Below are 16,441 nucleotides of genomic sequence, written 5' to 3' on the forward strand. Positions count from 1 at the left end.
AGGACCAGTTCCACCACAGAACACACCAGATGGCCTCCTTCTTTAGAGACCGCAATTTCCCTTCCCACGTGGTTAAAGATGTCCTCCAACGCATCTCGTCCACATCCTGCACCTCCACCCTCAGACCCCACCCCTCCAACCGTAACAAGGATAAAACGCCCCTGGTGCTCACCTTCCACCCTACAAACCTTTGCATAAACCAAATCATCCTCCGACATTTCCACCACCTCCAAAAAGACCCCACCACCAGGGATATATTTCCCTCCCCACCCCTTTCCACCTTCCGCAAAGACCGTTCCCTCCGTGACTACCTGGTCAGGTCCACGCCCCCCTACGACCCACCCTCCCATCCTGGCACTTTCCCTGCCACTGCAGGAACTGGAAAACCTGTGCCCACGCCTCATCCCTCACCTCTATCCAAGGCCCTAAAGGAGCCTTCCACATCCATCAAAGTTTTATCTGCACATCCACTAATATCATTTATTGTGTCCGTTGCTCCCGATGCGGTCTCCTCTATATTGGGGAGACTGGACGCCTCCTAGCAGAGCGCTTTAGGGAACATCTCCGAGACACCCACACCAATCAACCACAGCGCCCCGTAGCCCAACATTTCAACTCCCCCTCCCACTCTGCTGAGGACATGGAGGTCCTGGGCCTCCTTCACCACCGCTCCCTCACCACCAGACGCCTGGAGGAAGAACGCCTCATCTTCCGCCTCAGAACACTTTAACCCCAGGGCATCAATGTGGACTTCAACAGTTTCCTCATTTCCCCTTCCCCCACCTCATCCTAGTTTCAAACTTCCAGCTCAGCACTGTCACCATGACTTGTCCGGACTTGTCCGACCTGCCTAGCTCCCTTTCCACCTATCCACTCCACCCTTTCCTCGCTGATCTATCACCTTCATCTCCTCCCCCACTCTCCCATTGTACTCTATGCTACTCTCTCACTACCCCCAACCTCCCCAAGCTTATCTCTTCATGCTTCAATCTCTCTGCCTTTATTCTTGATGAAGGGCTTTTGCCTGAAATGTCGATTTCGCTGCTCGTTGGATGCTGCCTGAACTGCTGTGCTCTTCCAGCACCACTGATCCAGAGCCTAAGGTGATCTGTCTGCTCTTGCCCAAATTGAAACCCCTAAGAAAAAGGTTGGAATATGGAAGTTGATGGCTGTAGCCTGAGAAGGCTACCTGCTTAGATGTTGGGAAAGGAAATGGGGGTACAGATGAGTTCATGTGTCTCCTTTTGCAATTGGGGACCAACCCCACATTGTCATCAGGTGACTCCTGGAATATGGTCTTTATGTCCTGGCCACACAACACTACCAACACTTCACTCCACTATGTCCACATTCATGGCTCTGTCATGGCTCCTGGGCACTCATTGCAACTAGATCCTGGTTCCTCACTCTTAGGGACTTGATGCAATCCCACCAGTAACTATTGGATCCCTATGTCACTGCTGGGATCAGTGAACCCATGACCAATCAGATGGCTGGCAGCTGTCCAAGACAGAATTTCCTCCTCACTGGGAGCAGAATGCCCACTTACAGAGAATTAATATCCTTCAGAATTTAAAATGACTGTGGGGCTGCCATAGAAAACAATATGAATTCCCCATAAATTTCTTCGGTTACACCTCTTAACTGATGGCCACTGCATTGGGTTTTCTGATTTTCAAGAGTTCTACTGTAATATACCATATACTTTTTGTTTTAAAAAATAGTCTTATTTCTTTTGAGAAAATTCTAATGTGTGCAATTTTAAATTGCAATCTTGCATTAAAACAACATTAATGAAGGCTTAAACAAAAACATAAAACAACGAAGTAAGAAACACTCTGAAGTACAGATCTAGAATGTAACGTTTTACCAGTTCGGGCAAAACTAAGAATGTTTTGAAATACTGGACTTTCACCAAACTTCAAATTCTGGGTAACCATGTAAATCTGTTGGTTCAACAGCTGTGGCGTCAAACTGTTCTGCTAAATGGTCTATGGCATTGCAGTCAGAATCAAAATAATCCCAACAAATATATTCAAAAACCTGTTAAGATTCTGTCCAAATATTGGATAAAATGTCCCTTAAATCATGGTTAAGATCTGATGTCAGATACAGAACGGCCATCTAAAGTAGCTGGAATTGAGCAAAAATTCATAAGATAGGGTAAGAAAGGGTTCAAACAGAATAAACTGGAACAAAAGCACATGAATACATTTGGCAACTGCAGATCTTATTTATCACTGCATTTTCAAATTCCCAACTACTGGCCCACAATCCATTTTCCATCACCAAATGTAGCTGGACCACATAAAGCATTACATGTATATGTTTCTGCACTGCATTACTAAAACTGGACACTATTCAAAGGTCCCAGAGTAATACAAGATGACCCCCTTGGTTTCTCTTCTCCGCCACAATTTTCTCAAACCTCTGCCTCTTCTACCCTCATCTTTAACAAATGTAAGGAGATCATGAACAATTTTGCACAAAGACTGAAACCATCCATTCAGCTTCAGCTGCTGCTTCTCTCTCTCTCATGTAACCCACTGGCGTAAACATCAGTTAACGTTCCCCACTGCCTTGACCATGAAATCAGGTCTTTCTGCAGATTCCATCCATCACCTGTTATTTTGTTTGAGCTCATCTCATCCATGAGACTCAATTCCTGCTCTTTTGATCCTATTCTGATCAAACTGTTGACCATTCATCCTCGGTTCTTGCGCCCGGTGTTATCTGAAATTGTTAATGATTCTTTCTTTTCAGGTACTAACTCTGTGCATGCCTACTTTAAAACTGTTTAAAACGCCTCCCTAAAACAATCTTTCTGTCACGACAAGCTAGCATTCATCTCCAACTCCATTTCCTCTCCAAAATTCTTGTGTTGCTAACTCCCAAACCTGTGCCCATCTTTCTCACTATTCAATGTTTGAATCTCTCCAAACCAATCCCATCACTGTCCTGAAATAGTTTTCATCAAAGTCAATGCGTAACTGAAAATATGATTGCCTATCCCTCCTCATCTACTTTTACTACCATTGATTGTTGACAACAACATCATGCTCTAAAGCCTCCATTTGGTCATCCAAATGGGTGGGACTTTGCTTTCTTTCATTCTTATTTATTAAATAATAGTCAAAGAATACTATCCCTGCAACTACTTATTTACCCATTCCTGCATTATTTCCTCTGGACTGTCCCAAAGATTTGTTTTGATGACTCCTTTTCATTTCTCATATGTGTTGTAACCTTTGATAATATTAATTGAAAACATGGCATCAGGTTCCCCATTTATGCTAATAATAGTTCACCACCATGTCTCACACCTTTCCATTAACTTGTCATGCTGCTTGTCTGACATCCAATCTTGGATGAGCAGATATTTCCTGATATGTTAAAAGGATTGAAGTAATAGCCTTTGTCTCCTCTCATAAATTCCATTCTCTCCATTCAGTTTCCATTTCTGACAACTGTTTAAATTTTAGCCAGATCATTCAAAAGCCTGATGCTATATTTCACCACGAAATGAGCTACAGATCACAAATCTGAAGCATCACCAAGAATGCTTATTTCCACCTCCAAAACTTGGCAGACCCTGACTATGCCTTAGCTCATCTGGTCACCACTCTCCAATATAGTTAAGACTGCACAGGAAGGGGTGCAGAGGAGATTCACCAGGATGTTGCCTCAGTTGGAGCAACTTAGCTATGAAGAGAGGCTGGGTAACCTCGAGCTGTTTTCCTTGGAACAAAGACTGAGAAGGAACCTGATTGTGGTATCTTAGATTATGAGGGGCATGGATAGGGTGGATAGAAAACTGTTGTTGCCTTCAGTTGAAGGGCCATTAACAAGGATGCATAATTTTAAGGTGAAAGGCAAGAAATTTAGAGGGAATTAGAGGAAAAAGAATTTCATCCAGTAGGTGGTGAGGTCCGGAATGCACTGCCTAGGAGAATAATTGAGGGGATAAACCTCACAACATTTAAAAAGAACATGAATGAGAATTTGAAATGTCATAACATTCAAGGCCCAAGTGATGGGAAGTGGGAATAGTGGAGATTCAAGTTATTTCTTTCGTTGAAGTGCCCCTTCTGAGCTGTGTAGTTCTCTGATTCTATCTGCCTTGGCTACTTACTGACTTGACTATTCCAATATTCTCCTGTTAGGCCTTCCATCTTCCATTCTACATACACTGTGCTCATTCAATACTCTGCTAACCACATTTAACCCACTCCAAGCCACATTTATCCATCGCCTGTGTTTATTCATCTACACTTGTTTTGACTGTGACACTCCCTCAGGTTTAATGTTGCCAGCTTCCTTTTCATAGCAATAAAAGATCAAGCAAGCAGTTATATGTGATTTGACCTCTTGAACGTTTACATCATTGAAAGAGATTTTGGGCTTCAATGGCCTTAATCCATAAACCTAAATATGCATATGGTAGAAATTATTTCATACCAAAGTCTTTATTTCCATGCTTAATAAAGAACATTTTTAAAATTAACAGTTAATCCAGTATCCAGCTATTTATGAAGAGAATTGCAAATGTTTACCACACTTGGTATGAAGAAACATTTCGCACCTGCACTCCCAAAAGGGGTAACTCTAACTTTTATTCAATGATCATTTCTATTGATGCCCTAATTACTGGGAATAAGTTTCTCAAACCTGCTATATCTGTTCTGTTTATTATGGTAAAATTCTTCTGCAATCCTTTTCAAGTCCCTCCAAAGCACCATCACTCCCCTTATCTCAACCCCAACAAGGCAACAAAATCTCTGCAATTGTCCAGTTCTGTTATCTTGTTTATCCCTGATTTTGTTTGGTCCACTGTTGGTTGTTGTGCTTTAGCTGTCTTTGCCCTTAGCTTTTGGATTTTCTCACTAAATCTTTTTGTAATATTACCTCAATTACCTCCTGTAACGGTCTTGTTAAAATTTACTTCTACATTCAAGGTTTAGTCATCTGTCTTGATATCTTCTTCACTGGCTCACTATGAAAAACATTTTCATTGGTGTTATTTGCTGGAAAGCATCTTGGGACACTTTGCTGAATTAAAATCAGTACATAAATGTTTTTTTTTCAAACTGCTCTGAGTCAATAAATCAATCCCAGAACTTCCCATAGCTTAAACACATGGATCAAAAACTCTGAGTCAACCAAGTATGACTATGTCTGTAGCTGCATTTTTGTTAGCCAAGTCCAGATTTTAGGCTGGGCAGAAAGTTTAAACGGAGGACTAAATGTTTAAAATTTCTCTGCTAGTATTTATTTGTCTGAAGTTATTTAATTGTTAGCTTGTGATGGGGTGACTCTCAGTCATGCCTCAGTAGTTGCTTGCTAGCCTGTGAGTCAGCAAGTGATACAGTCAAACTACCTTCATAAAATAAGCTAGGCTGACACTGGTGCAATGCTGAGAGATTGCTGCTCTACAGGAGAGACTGCCTTTCAGATTTGATGTTAAACTGAAGCTTCATCAACTTGCTCAGGTGAATCCCCAAAATCCTTATTTGAGGAAGAGCATGGGAGTTCTTATTTTCTTGCAAACATTTATCCCTAACTACTAACATAACTAAAACAGACTATCCATTCATTTTTTAAATTGTGGTTTGTGGGAGCTTGCTGTGAGAAAACTGGCTGCCATGTTTCCTACATCACAAAAATCACTTGATTTCAGACTTAGTTGGTTAACTATGAAGCACTTTGTGATACCCTGAGGTTCTGATAGATGTTATATTAATTCACAATTACCTCTCCTGGCATAAACAGGAAGCTGCGTGACACATGAATTGTGGTATTTGAAATTTTATGTTTAGTTTTTGAAATAATACAATCTTGGGAAGACTGAATTTTATTCGTGTTCATATATGTTTCCCGGAGGAAAATGGATGAGTCCACTCATCAATTTTCAGTAATTAAGATTCATGTTCAGTCCATCCTCACACATGTAGATTGCTGCAAACCTCACATCTATGGCTCACAACTTCCACATATTTCCATCTAGTCATCTATGATGGTCCATTATCCAATCATATGACAACAGTGTCATTCTTCCTTCTGTCTCATAGAATAAGCGGTATTAAACAGGAAGGAGCAACAAACAATGATGGAGTCAGGCCTGGCTTAGTCCTTTGAATACGTTGGTGGAACAAATTATTGTCCCAGCTGTCATGGGGACTGTGGCAAGCACCATTGCTGAAACTATCTATGATGATAGTACATTCCTGCTTTACAGAACTTCTCAATACCACTTCACCGTCAGCTGCAATTTGGTCTGAAAGACAAGCTTCAGACACGTGCTTGCTGTTTTCAAACTCTCTCAGGATAATGACATTTGTCTTTCCAACAATGTTGCTCTTGTGGTTTTCTGTCAGCCATCCAAGCTGGATGTTCAAAGTGCAGACTTACTTGAGGCAGTCCTGTGAGGCCATTTGCAGTCTGCTGCTCTGAAGATCAGCAGCCTTCCATCAGCCAGGATTGCATAGGAACACCATGACAGGCAACAAATATATTCACTAAATGTGCACTATAGAACTTGGTCAAGAATAAGTGATTAGAATTATTGGAAGGCTTGTTAGGTAATGTTGATATGGAATGGTTCTGTGGTGTCCTTAACTGTGGGATTTTGAAATAATGGGCACTTTTATGGTCCATAACAGACAGAAGGTAAGGTGCGATGTATACAGCAAGTAATTCTTATTGTCAAGAAGCTACTCAGTGGTTTGAAATGACGGTTTGTCAAAAACTGGAATTGTGCTTGATGAAGACATAAGACTGCTGCCAGAATAGTGCACATTCACCAGCATGCTGTTCTGTGCCATGGTTGCACATCAAATAACCATTTTCAGGAAGTGGAACTCCTTAAAGTCTGGTAGATCTCCTATTGAGATGCTGTGTTTGTTAGTTCACATACAAGCAATCAATAGCTCTGGAGTGGTAACATCAGTGGGATGGTTATACCTCAGCAAAGCCACTTGCTCATTCTTCTCTCAGCTCAGAGAGTGGACAATGAAATGCCCTCTCTTTACATAGAGGATCTCTGAGACTTTCCTGATGCAGTGACGGGTGATGAACTGAGATATGTTAATGATGACAACATCTGTATTCTGGAAGGGTCAATAAACAGAGGGCCACACTGGCCTTCCAGCCAATGGCAGCACTGTCATCACCCCACTGTGCTGTCATAGGTTCTGTTGAAAGAGGTGGCATAACTCAGTGACCTTGGCTTTGTTGAAGTACAGCAACATCAGACATAGCCCCTGGATGAAGTAGAGGTAGGAGAAACTGGAGAGTTTGGATGATCCAATAAACTAAATATTGTTGGATACAACAAAGTATGGCATTCATTTCCAATCCATCCTCCTGGTGGTTTTTGACTATAATGAACAAAAGATCAAGAGGGTTTTGTATCTTCTACTGATCATTTCAGAAAAGAAACATTCTATCAATGGGTTAAAATAGCTTTATGAAATCTTGATGTTATCATCTCTGACTCCTTAACAATAAACTAAAGGTAATCTTAATAATAAACTAAATGCACGCATTCAGAAAATTCACCAATTTGTATGATAAGTCACTTGCTACATTCCAAGCTTGTTTCAATGGACCTAAAGAATAAATATATAAGATCTGTTCTTACCTTAGTTGGCTGTCAGAGTATTGTCAAGTTTTATTTGAAATTTAATCTGCCACTTCACAGGACAGTTGCAAGACTGAGCGCTCAGAAATTGGATTGTGGTGCATCTCTTTTATGTGTCTCCCCTATAAAACAGGCAGAAAGTTTCTCCCCAGTGTGTTTTAGTAACTTGTGGTGAATGTGATCCATATCAAGTTCTAAACTGGTAGATGAGATCCATTCCATAACCTTGGTTTGACCATCCTGACCAGTGAGAAGAGCAACAAGAGCATTTGTCAGAGTTCATATGCTCTTGAGGATCAATGAACACAGTGAAGATTTTGCAAAGTTTTCCAAATATGATATTTAAAAAAATATTCTACCATAACAGTGTAAAGTTTTGCAATCATGAAAAAAGAAAACCTATGCATAGGCTACCTCACTATACCCCGAAGCAAATACAGATAAAATAGATCAATTTCTACCAGTGAGTGATGAAAGTTAAGGCACTTATTTTTCTATTTCAGATCTCTGTGCATTGTTCATATGAAAACAATGGTGGGAATTGAATCATTAAGGGTTGGCAAAGCTCTTTGGATCTCAGACTTGTGTCATAGAAAGTCAGATAATATTCTTGTTATGAGCACTGCCTATTAATTAAAATTGAAAGAAAATATAACAGTGCAAAAGTGCTCTGAAAGTATGCCTGAGAGGATTAGAGTGTGAATAGTTTAGCGATTCCAGTCATTCCTATGGGCAAAATGCTGACAACATGATGGGCTTAGACATAAACAGTTTCTGCATATTCCTTCCAAAGCTTATTGTAAACACATATAATGAAGAGGACTGCATTTTGGAAGTGATAGGAATAGTGGGGGAGGAAGGAGGAAGGAATGTGGGTGGTACACCCTTAAGCATTTCTGGGAAAATTAAAGAGTTGTGAGAGCTTAATAACATGCAGCCTTTAGAAAGAGTACACACGTGACAAATGGAGTTCAATATTAATTAGTGCAAGTGTGCTTTTGGGGAAGAACAGGATTTGGAAACATGAAATGATTTATACTGTTCCCTCAAGAGTATAGGACAAGATAGATATGGCAGAGACATATCTTGGAAGCAATGGTTAGCAAAGTCATAAAAAGGGAAACAAATATACAACAAATAAAATATAAGAATAATGCCATGATAATAAGTTAGTGTGTGCAATTTGCCAACTGATAGCTGAAGAATATCAGAAGTGGTGCAGATATGTTTAAAAGTTTAATTGTATTTTCTGTTGGATAGTGTTTTAAAACCATGAATCACACAATGCCATACTTAGTGGTTCTTTGTGAAAAAAAGGCATAGTCATCAGGCAACATAATCTGATTGGTTGCTGTTGTCAACATTTCCGTAACAACGTTTGAAGGCTGGAAGAGCTGAATTTTGATATTAAAACATTGGCTTTTAACTTTGGCTCTTATGTGGCAAAGACAATGATGTTAAGGATTCATGCCATCCTTCCTTTGTCACCAAGCAAGATGCAAAGCAGGCTTGGGAGATTGCTGTCATGGAGCAGCACAGCCGTTGATCCTCTTCAAAAGTATCTCAAGATACATTTACACTGCACGGCCATGGATTATAATTTGCCACTTCTACGAAGAAGGTTTGACTAGAAGGTTTGTGTGATTTATCATCAGAAAAGCTCATTAGAACAGGTTGGTGCCAATCTTGGTTCCAAATCTACCTGCAGTGGGGAGCCAAACATTTAAGCTGTGGAGATCCCAAACATTTCATGTACAGTTTCCCAAGAGAGTCGCTCACTGTTTTAAAGATCCATTGGTTAAAGGAGGATGGAGACATTAGATTAGATTTCATTACAGTGTGGAAACAGGCCCTTTGGCCCAACAAGTCCACACCGACCCACCGAAGCGTAACCCACCCATACCCCTACATTTACCCCTTACCTAACACTATGGGCAATTTAGCACGGCCAATTCACCTGACCTGCATATCGTTGGACTGTGGGAGGAATCCGGAGCACCCGAGGAAACCCACGCAGACACGGGGAGAACGTGCAAACTCCACACAGTCAGTCGCCTGAGGCGGGAATTGAACTCCGGTCTCTAGCACTGTGAGGCAGCAGTGCTAACCACTGTGCCACCGTGCCGCCCACATCTCCTCAAGGGCTTACCACTCTCTCCAGATAATGCTACATTAAAACCAGAACAAAGGCAGGCATTGGACACCACCATGATGCATCACCTATTTCAAACTCTCCATGATGGTCGTCTCTGCCTCCACACAAATGTGATATTCATCAAGCATCCTTATTTTTAGAAAAGTTTTATTGAAATCTGAATCATGTTAGATTTCACAGAAACTGATGACTTCTTCATCGCTCACTTTTCCTGTCTGTTGCCCATACTAAAGTTTTGTCAGAGATACTGAGCCACCTGAGTCAATTTTGTTATACTGGTGAGCAAAAAAGAAAGAATAATATGAATGATGATGAAGTTGAAAAGAGAGAGATGATAGACTGCTTCCCTCCTCATTCCTTTGGCTGAGTGACAGGGCATGTAGTGAACAGCAGTATTTTGGATTGGAAGAAGATGGAGGGTGGTGGGGAGATGTTTCTGGATGAGTCCTAGGACCACTCTCTTCTGAAAATGTACTGTTGACCTAGACTTTAGTGTGCAGACACAATTTCAAAATTTGCCGGAGCAAAAATCAATACTGTTGTGATCTATGAGAAAAATTTCCAGAAAAATTTTCGTGTAACAGATTGGCACATGGCAGATGGAAAATAACGTAGAGAGGTATGAATTGATTAAGTTTGGTTGGAAGAATAAGGAGAGGCAATATAAAATAAAGGACATGATACCAATAGGGTTAAACGATCTGAGAGGTCAACAAAGAATTCAATACAGAACTCACATTGAAGATAGCAGGACAAATTTTTGGAATTGATTAAAACAGCATACAGAATTCTGGGTTTTAGAAATACATGTGGAGAATTAAAAAAAGGTAGTTATTTGAACTTTTATAGAACACCGATATGCCTCACACAGAAGTCTATATCCAAATCTATGCTCTGCACTTGAGAAAAGATGTGAAGGAATTAGACAGAATACAAGTAGAATTTACAACAATGGTTGAGGGTTGAGAACTTCCAATTACATGATAAATTGGAAAAGCTGAGTTGTTCTCCTTAAAGAAGTGGTTGAGAAGAATTTGACAATGGGTATTCAGAGTCATGAGGGGACTGAACAGATACTATTTCCATGAACAAAAGGTCAGGAACCATAAATCAATTTAAGGTGAATGAACTAGGAATCGATAATGACATGACAAGAATCTTTTTAACACAGCATACAGTTCAGATCTGGAATCTTTGGTCCAGACTGTGATGAAAGCAAACTCAATTATAGGTTTCAAAAGAGAATTAGATAAGCACCTGAATGGAGACAAATTGCAGGACTACAGGAAAAGGCAGAGGAGTGGGTTTGCCTGAGTTGATCTTACAGGGAGTTAGCATGGACTTGTTAAGCCCTCCTCAGTGCTTTGGTCATTCTATGATTATTAAATTTTACTCAGCAAATTGCTATGATTTATCTAAGGATTCAAGCAGAGGAAAGATGATGAAGAGTAAGCTGTTAACTTGATGTCTCATCAGCTGTATTTGCGTGAAGGTTGAGCTCTATAAGTTTTGATCATGATTAACACCAGACAATCCTCAAATTGTGGCTGTTGATAGCCTTCTTAGCTCATCATCTCAAGTGTCTGTTCTCTGCCTCGCCAGCACTTACAAAATTTCATAATGCAATGAGGATCAAATGTCTGGTATTTTCTGCTTGTTGTCAATAATTTTTATTTTGATGAATATGTTCCTCTTATAATGGGAGTAGGATATATATTTGTTGGCAATGTTTATTCAGAAAGTGCCTCCCAATCATTGTCTGGCAGAAGCAGGAAATAATAATGGGATTTGGAGAGGCCTTTTAATTCATGGCACTAAAAAAGGAACAGTTAATTATAATACTGAAATTTCAGCTAGTTACTGATAATAATAAATCTGTGATGTTGATTTCAGTGGAGATTGATACAGTCGATGTTATTGGCCTAAGCGTTGTTCACTTAGCACACCTATACATTGAGTACAAGGCAGGATTATAAGCACCTTGTCTTTGCTGACCTGCGAAAAATATTACTTTTTCAGCACGGAAGGGGAGCCCTAGAATTGATGAATTGGCTGCTTCCTCCTTCCACATTGCCTTTGATTCCTGTTGAAGCATGTCTCTGCTCTCAATCTCAAACAGTTGGTTCCTCCTGTTCTTTAATTTTAACCAGCAAAGTATTATTTTAAAGTCTCCTTGAAATTAATAGATGAATTGGCATGAGGAGAGATGAACTGAGGACTTGAGTCCACGTTATAGAAAAAATTAAATAGCTAGGTAGGAAAATTGATACTATAAGGTACAGTTCTGGTGCCAAAGTTGATTATAAAACCTATTGCTGTTTAAAGGAGTAATATCCATACACCTAAAGTGGAGTACAGTAAGGATCATACCTACATGTAGATTTATACTGTCTCCCTGCCTCTGAATATTTCACTCAGATGATTTATTGGTGAGTTCAATAGCAGTGAGAAGTTCCACACTGCCTTACTTTCAGTGGCATTGCTACACCCTTCAAACATTAAAACTATAATATCAAAATAATTACAGCAGTAATAACAACACCTATTTATATTTATCTAGCAAATTTCACACAATGAAATGTCACAAGGCACCTCACAGGGCGTTAATAAAGCAAAGCATAAAATGGAGCCTTGCAAAGAGATATTAGTTAAGATGCCCAAAAACTGGTTATAAGGGTTTCATGGAGCGTCTTAATGGAGTAGAATGAGGCAGAGTGATCGAGGAGCTTAAGATGAGGAATTCCACAGTTTGGGACCCAGGCAACTGATGGTAAGGCCACCAATGACAAGTAATAAAAACTGGGGATGCACAGGAGCTAAAATTAGAAGAATGCAAAGACCTTGGAGGATTATAGGGCTGTAGATTAAATTTAGGGAAGTGTGAACACATAGATGGAGTTGAAAATGAAGATGGGGAATTCAAAATCAAGCTGTTTGACCATGAGCCAATGTAGATCAATCAACCACAGAGATGATAGGCCAACAGTGTCAAGTACAAATTAAGATGTAAGCAGAAGAGTTTTTGATAACTTCAAGTATCGGGAGGGCAGAATGTGGGAGATCAGCTAGGAATCCATTGAAGTAATATCTCTTAAAGGGAACAAAGTTATGAATGATGGCTTTAGTAAAAGTTAAGCTGAGCTAAGGGCAAAGTGAGGCATTATTATGGAAGTGGAAATAGGCAGTCATGGTGGTGCACTAAAAAAGGATGTTTATCGATCTTGCTTTGAGATGGTTACATTTCCCAATTTTCCATTGTTTCTTTTATTGACTTTGTTAAAGCTTTAACTTTAAGGGTTTAGATTCTTTCAAAAGCTTGGACATCTGCTATATATTTTCACTCTTACTAAAATGATCTCGCACAGTTTGCAGAATTTCCCACCATACAATTTGTGTATCAAAAAGAGCTGATATCCTTTGAAACAAACGATAACTCAAAATGTTTGTTTCAGGAAAGTGATGCTTGAGCAAAATATGTTAATTATGAACTCCTCAACAACAAGTGAGATGCTATGTGTTTGACCAGGACCCAATGGGTCAACAAGAACAGGGATGATATTGAAGTCATTTTTTTCCAGTTAGAAAGATGTTTGGTAGATCAATGTAACTGTAGTACAGATTTTTAACACATTGTGCAACCAGTTCATTTTAAAAATTAAGAGCAAGAAGTGCATGCACTCACCCAATAAAAATACAAAGGGTGCCATTTTGGGAAACAGGCTTATAATACACCTAAGCCTGAAAAGGTCTGTACGGGAGGCAGATTTAGTGTGTGACAGCAGATTTATGCTTTAGTGTGTGATACTGACTTGCTGCAATAATGTCATTTTCCAATTGCCCAGTCCAACAATATCTTATTTTTACATTGAACAGGAGTATAATGTTGCAGAAATTCAGAAGATCTGACAACACCGATGAAAAGAGAAATAGAATTAATTTTTTTGAGTCCAGTGACTATTAATCAGAACTTTGAAGATTATGCAGGACACCACCTTACCTCAACAATTTGAAAGGATGATGAGGTACACTCAATGTAGCTTTTGGATTGTCACTCCTGGCTGCTGATGGCTAAAGTTTTAACAGAAGAAATGGAAGATTTACTAGCGTTGAACTGTTCATTAAAAAAAAGTAATGTTGAAGCAACTTACGCCTCGAGACATTTGATAATTTGCCACATCAAAGTTTGTGGGAGAGAATAAAAGTTCACAGTGGAGGGCTAATCATATTAACACGGCTCGAAGATTGGTTGGGTGATAGAAAACAGTGTACATATAAAGTAGTCTTTGTTGAATCAGCTGGATGTAATAAGTGGCACCCCACACGACATTATTTCGATCAGAAACTATGTTGTGAAGAAGAAATAAGGAAATTACAGATATATATGGATAGGTTGAGTGAATGGATAGAAATCTGTTGGTTGGAGTATAAATTGGGAAAATATGGAGTTGCTCACTTTGACAGGAAGAATGACAAAAGCAAAATATTACTTAAATGGAGAATTACATTAGAATCTGGAGGTGAGGCGAGATTTAAATTTTCTGATGTACGTGACACAAAATGTTAGTATGCAGGTATATCAATTCAATAAGACTAATGGGATGCTGTCCCTTATTATGAGAGGAATTGAACATAAAAGTAAATATGCTATTCTTCAGTTAAACAAGGTATTTATAAGATCACATGTCAAATAATGAGTGTTGCTTTGGTCTCCTTACTTAAGGAAGAATATAAATGTATTGGAGGTTGTTCAGAAGAGGTTTATGAGATTGATACCTGGAATGAAATGGTTGCTTTATGAAGATAGATTGGACAGGTTGAACTTGTTTCTGCAATATGGAAGAGTGAAGGGTGACTTGATTAAAATGTTCAAGAGTCTAAATGGTTTTGACAAGGAGACATGGAAAGGATGTCACCTCTTGTGGGTCAGTTTGGAACTAAAGGGCATTAGTTTAAAATTAATCATCACCCTTTCAGGATAGAGATCAAAAGATTCCTTTTTTTTCTTGGAGCACTGGGACCCTCCTGACTCAGAAGGAGATGAAAGCATATATTGATTATACTTAAGGCAAAGATAGATAGATTTTTGTTAGGCAATCAATGTTATGCAGGAACAAATGGGAATGTGGAATTTGAAACACAAGCATATCAGCCAGGATTTTATAGAGAGACACAGAGTACACTCAAGCAGTAGTGTGGCCTCTTTATTTTTCCCACCAGAATACATTCTTGCAAATTATTATGTTGAAATTAATTCAGTATATATAGATGCATTCTACAATTTATCAATGTCTTGTTAATATTTCAGTGGTCATCTGTCTACCCAATTGAAAAATATATTCAAAACTTTCTTGAGCTTAAGCTGCTCAGATTCATTGCCTAATTTAATAACTATCTCAATTAATAATATAAACATGTTAATGCTGTCAGTCACCAAATGTCTCTAATTTAAACACCTCACTAAGGAATGCTGACACGTTCTGAAGGATATCACTCCAATAGATTTGTTTTTACTTGTATAACTATCTATTAAATGCTCTCAAATTATTCAATACCAATTGTGCAATAGTCATCTGTGCACAGTGCACTGATTAGAAAACAAGCATAGATTGAAAAACAAGCTGTGCCAACAGCAGGAAAACATAAATTAACGAATGAAGCTGTGTTTGAAATCATAACGAACATAGTCGGGGAGAGCAGGGGTTGTATCTGTAATTTAGATTAGGGAGAATAGCTGTCCCTGTAACCATATGAAAAACAGGTTAGCGAGAGTGACTATGTCTGCAATCACAGAAGCAACAGCTTGGCAAGAGTGAGTGTAAATCTGTATAGACTGATATACACATTAATATTGTGCTAAACTTAATGCGGTCCTGGCCTGTGAAAGGAGTGCTTATCATGAGTTTACACAGCCCAGCCTGTGCGCTCCCTGTTTAATTTTAAAACAGTACAAAATTTAAGCTTTTAGGACAGAAAAGTGCAGTCAGGTGATTTGTGATCACATTGGTAGGAGGTTTCTGAAAATATAAAGGGCGCTGAAGATGGATTGAGGGAAGGGACTGAGAAGCAGACAACTGGTAGAACATAGCCACCCAGCCCTAGTATTCACAATCTCCAACAAAACTCTATTCTGTCAGATTCTGTCCTCACAATTCTCTGGCACCTTTCCCCAGACCTGCCGAATCGTAGGACTTCATTCTCCACAATCTCAAGGTGGCATTTTTTTCTCATCTTTTTGCCTAGGGGTATTCCTGTTATCTTATGCCTTAGGATTTCCTATGAAGCTGCTCCCAGACTACAGGATCCCTCTTTCAGTGAATCCAGACCTCCGTATATGCCTCAGTGTTGCTTTCCACTGCTCTCTGCACCCTGCATGCATCCCATCAAAACATTGCTGTTTCCAAAGACTCATCTCAGCATTTCAACATCATTCAAGAAGCTCAATGCCACTGGTAAAACTGCATGTCATAATTAGCGTGTTGTTTCAGTGTCACCATCACGAATGCCACATCAAGTCTGCCAATGTAAACTAAATTATGATACATTGTTATTTATCAAAGCACGCCATGAATTTATTTTGGAAATGATTAAGACTTTTAGATACTTTCAATGCCATTACAGTCACTTGTTGAGGACTGAGGTTTAACTGG

Source organism: Hemiscyllium ocellatum, chromosome 22, assembly GCF_020745735.1.
Source record: "Hemiscyllium ocellatum isolate sHemOce1 chromosome 22, sHemOce1.pat.X.cur, whole genome shotgun sequence".
Classification (NCBI taxonomy): domain Eukaryota; kingdom Metazoa; phylum Chordata; class Chondrichthyes; order Orectolobiformes; family Hemiscylliidae; genus Hemiscyllium; species Hemiscyllium ocellatum.